Raw genomic sequence first — 5,000 nt, forward strand, 5'->3', positions numbered from 1 at the left:
TCCGATGGTCTACTTGCATCCATCTACCCTTGCAAGCATATTTTCCATATTCTACTTTCAGATGTCTACCTGCACTTCTCTCGTGTACCCAATACAACCGGGGTCTTCTCGTTAACACTTCCATACACTACTTACATACATTCTACCTTTAAATCTACCACAGCCAGACCCTCCTATCATATACATCCACATCAAACACCCAACCCTGCGGCTACTACTACCCACCCCTTCCCCTCCCCCTCCCTCATCCACCACCCACCCACCCATTTAGGTTAAAACACATGTAACCTAAACATACCTGAAGATGTGAAATATGATGAGAAGGTACTGCGGCAAGTTGTGATGTTCTAGTACTCCGTGAGGTAGAGTTACTTCTTGAAAAACCTTCAAAGTTGAGAGGCGAAAAATGATAACTCGCTCTTTATTTTTCTTTCAGTTACAGAGGTTTGTCATCACATTAAAAGGTATAAGCTATATTTCACATAGTTTCAACGTTTCTTTTTAATTTGGAGATGATTGTGGGGAGGGGTCACGGGCTACACAATTGTTCCAACAAATTGTGGGATTGGAGCGTGTTGTAGCCCCACACCACATCCGCGTCAGATCTTAAAGAATTCCACTCCAATGTGGCGTAGAGATTCCACATTTCATCCAAGAATATGGCTGTCAGACCAACTGATGGCGCGGCAAGTTTGCCATATCTTTCCCTCTGCAGTCACTATCATCTATTTACAAACAAAGGCAGTAGAACGGACAATAACCAGTTACTCCTGTTTACCCTTAAATAATGATAATGCTTTTTTTTTTTTTTATCAATGGTCCCGTGGTGTGGGACCATTTGTTATCGAATCATCACCCCCTGCTATGCCTTGATGCCGCCCCTTTCCTCTTTGCTTTCCATCCTTGCCTGTTTTATGGCCCCAGGAAACAGGCTGTACAGATATCAGGGTTCGGATGTGCAGTGTTGAAGAGTTGGAGCAAGAAGAGCAGGTCGACAGACGGTTCTGGCCAGGTATCGCCGTGTGAGAGAGGCGCGCGGCGTGATCAGAGCTATCGTGTCGGTATAGTGACATAGGTGATGTTAGACCAGGCTGAGGAAGTGACGGGATGCTGTGACATGTGAGGGACCTGCGACTCAGCCAAGGCCGCCGCCAGGGTAGACAAGGAAACTACGCATCACCACATTGTGTAATTCCCTGGAAACGACGAAGTAATATGTGGAGACGCTAATATCGCGGAGGCCAACGGTAGTGAGAGGGAACACAGCAGTGAGGAAGAGTAGGGCGACGGCGAAGAGACACTAGAACCTTTAAATGCAGATGCGGCGCCCAAGAGCACGGGGCCCCGTCTATCAGCTTGGATTTCCAAACCACGAGGGTGCTTTTGTGAAGGATGATGGGAACATGGGCGTTAACAGGGTAAACTGTGAAGTTTAGGGGGAAATGTACTTAGAATAGATTACTTTTCTGTTTGTGTAATCTGCATCCAGGTGTTCAGTCGTGTCGCGCCGAGGCAGAGCTCTTTAAGTTAGGACGACCGTTGCAGGGGCAAAGGATTGCTGGCTGTTGAAATTACATATATATATATATATATATATATATATATATATATATATATATATATATATATGTATGTATCAATCGATATCTATCTTTATATATATTGCTACTAAAATACCTTAGGAACTTGGAATGCAAGTTGTGATTGGTGCAGGCATAACTGAAAATTCAGAACTTTATTCCAAGATGTATGAATACCGACTGGAAGATGAGTTCACCGTTGCCTCCAGGCACCCATACCATAGCCAACAACGAAAGGCAGGCAGATTGGTGCTTGTACTATCTGTGAGCACAAGTAGAGCCAGTTTGTCAGCCGCACTGAAGGTAAATCAAGAATGCCTTCAACCTAGCACAAATACTTACATCAAAGACAAGGCAGCTGAGCCTAATGACCTGGACATGTTCACTCTAGAAACGCTAAGAAAAAAAAATAGTTCTCACTTATCTCTGGGCTAAGACGGGATCCCATACCACACCATTTCCCATCTAGGACTGGCAAGTGAGCCTCTGCAATTCACTGATAAGGTCTGGGAAACCTCCACCCTACCCCAGAGTTGGACGAAGGCTGACCTAGTCTCCATCTCAAAACCAAAGGAGTTGGGGAGGTATCATCCCATTTCTTTCCTCAGTTGTTTTGGTATAGTGGTAGTGTGAATGGTACTGAGCCGGTTCCAGTGGAAACTAGGACCCCTACATAAACACCTCCCTCAATTTGCAAGAGGCTTGATCACTTCTCACTTTATAGCCACTTTCCTAAGCACTGATATCAATGTTACATCTGCGTTATTACTCCTTGATTCGTATAATGCTTTTGATCTAGCAAATCCAATGAGTGTTTGAGACCTTGATTCAGAGGGGAATTAGAGACAAGCTCTCGGCTTTGATAACTGACTATATCAGGAACTGAGTCAGCACTTACTACTGGAAAATGGAATGTCACAGTCAAGGCCTTCATCCAGCTCAATACATCACTCTAATGTATAGGTCGGCAACCTTTGGCGCGAGAAATATTGGAATCGAATGGTAATGCAGCCTCCATATTAGGTTCCCGGACACCACTGTCTGATAAATTCAGTTGCATTAAGAAAGTAGCCTTGGCATTAGTATCAGCATTTGGATTTACATGACAATGTGAGCCAGAAGTTTTTATACATGCAGCATACCCTCAGCTCCCATCGCAGCAGCCTTACAAATGGATCACTCTGAGGGTTGTTTAAAGCTCAGTGTGTCCAGATATTAATATGGTGTGTAAATCTAAAATTATAAAACATACACATTTCTTGTTATAAAGAATACTAAATACAAAAAATATTACATTTATGCTATGCATGTGCAGGAAAATACATTCGGGAATACAGGGCTGAAAAAAAACTGGCATGCTAGGTTATTAATAAGGCATTAATTATAAACTAGCACACTATACTCAAAAGGTTACCGACCCCTGCTCTAATGTATGGCATCTTCAACATACATTAACCAGAAGGGTTCAAGATCACTAGGCAAACTGCAGCCTGTGTCCTTGTTCATCACCTCACCTCGCCTCTCATCTCAGCCGTGCTACTCGAAGGTCTGTGCTGCGGGACGGGCAGGGGTCATGCATGGCCACATCCACAGAGGACCTGATGCTAGCCAGCCTTAGGAGTAGGTCTCAGCAAGTGTTTACACCTTAGCCAGTCATAATAAGTTGCCCAGAGCAGTGGCAGGATGTTGGAGTAAGTGGACAGACATTTGAAGCACTGCAGACTCAGCAGAGCTGGAGGCAGTATGCGGGAGGCTCTTCGGCATCAGCTATTTCTCTTGCTTTTATCACCTCCAACTTTTACTGCTGCACTCGTCTCTCACCCTGCTGCTACCGTTACTGTGCCTCCTGTTCAGAGCGGGCATAATGAGATTCGTGTTTTCTACAGCAAGACTCCAGCTTATCTAGGTTAAAGTGTAACTTGGAAGTGGAGTCTTGGATATCTTGCATTGAGCTGTTATGACCTGCAACAGACGATGCTCTCTTCCACATGACTAGAGGTAGGGGAAGTAGCAGGCCAACCCGTATGCTACAGTGGGAATGAAACATGTCCTGCCGCCGGTCAGCAGCTACCCCAGGGGCAGGAAACTCCCTCTAAACATGGTGCATCATGCACTCATGGCCCTAAGACTCCAGACTTCAGTACCAGCACTGGAAATTTATAGTGATAGCCACCTTGAAATTGCGTCCACTCCGACAGTGTTAAGGTAGGTGCATGTACAATCTCCAGGGGAGCCCAAGGTTCCACTGCAATCTCGGTCCCTCATCATCGTGGAGGAGGTTGCCATTGCCACTTATATGACCAACGTAGCCAGGTCAAGACACTGAAGAGTGCCGGGCAGCTCAACGTCTGTGCTTTGGCTACAGAGAGCTGGGGCACTCTGTGGTTGTCTGTCCCTTTATTCTGGGTGGTAGAGTCACTTTCCAAGGGGAGTCCAACCAAGCAGGTCTCACTGAAGCCAAGGGGCAGACAGCAGGTTGTCACAACCGTCAATGGTAGGTCTCTACTTGTAGTGTGCCTAGTTGTCATGAGTTCCATAGGGAGTTAAGAGGGCTCCCAACCTCATAACCGACCATGGGTATCCTCTTCATGCAGCTGAAGTCGCTGTCGTCGCTTCAAGGTCAAGAACCTTCATGCCTGCAATGATGACTTGCAGTACCCCTGCTAGTACCTAACTTGCAATTTTTGGAGCTTCTCGTTTAACAGTTTCAATTATCCCAGTCATTGTCCTCGGTCGGTTCCAGTGTGTGGGTGGTTAACCCATATCCCTGTTACTGTGCAAGAGTATGGAGTTTGTGGAACTTATGGTGCAGCTTCGACCTTCAGCCAACAGAAGGACTGCTTTCAGAGGGTACCTTGTCCATATCAGGAGAATTGTGTAGCCCTGTCATCCAACTCAAGGGGATTCCCAGCCAGCTGTTGATTACTGTTAGCCGAAATCGTATACAGAATCGTGGGTGCCAAGGTCGAGTTCCTGGATTGTAGATTTGACAGTCTGGATGGCTTCAAGTTCCCTGCACCGCCGGCCCCGGATGAATAGCAACAGGACGATGCTATTGAGGTTGCTGCTGCTGAGCCTGTAAGGATTGCTGCTTCATCGTCTATGGATCAGCTGCAGTTTGGCCACATTACACCAGACTCAGTATTAATGTTAAACAAGGTGATAACCAGCTTCCCAAACCTCTTCTCAGGTGACAAGCTGATTATGGGTGCAGTTCCCAGGGTGTGCAGCACTATATCAGCACCACCAATTGGATCTACTGGGCTTGGTGAGAGGGTATCGTTACATGCTCTCCATATTTGACCATCACACCCACTTCCTGCAACTGGTATTACTTCCAGATAAGAAGGCCAACCAGGTCCTAACAGTCGTCTTGGATCACTACATCTTTTTTTTGGACCTCGAGACTATTTACACACA

This window comes from Penaeus vannamei, chromosome 6, assembly GCF_042767895.1.
Source record: "Penaeus vannamei isolate JL-2024 chromosome 6, ASM4276789v1, whole genome shotgun sequence".
Lineage (NCBI taxonomy): Eukaryota > Metazoa > Arthropoda > Malacostraca > Decapoda > Penaeidae > Penaeus > Penaeus vannamei.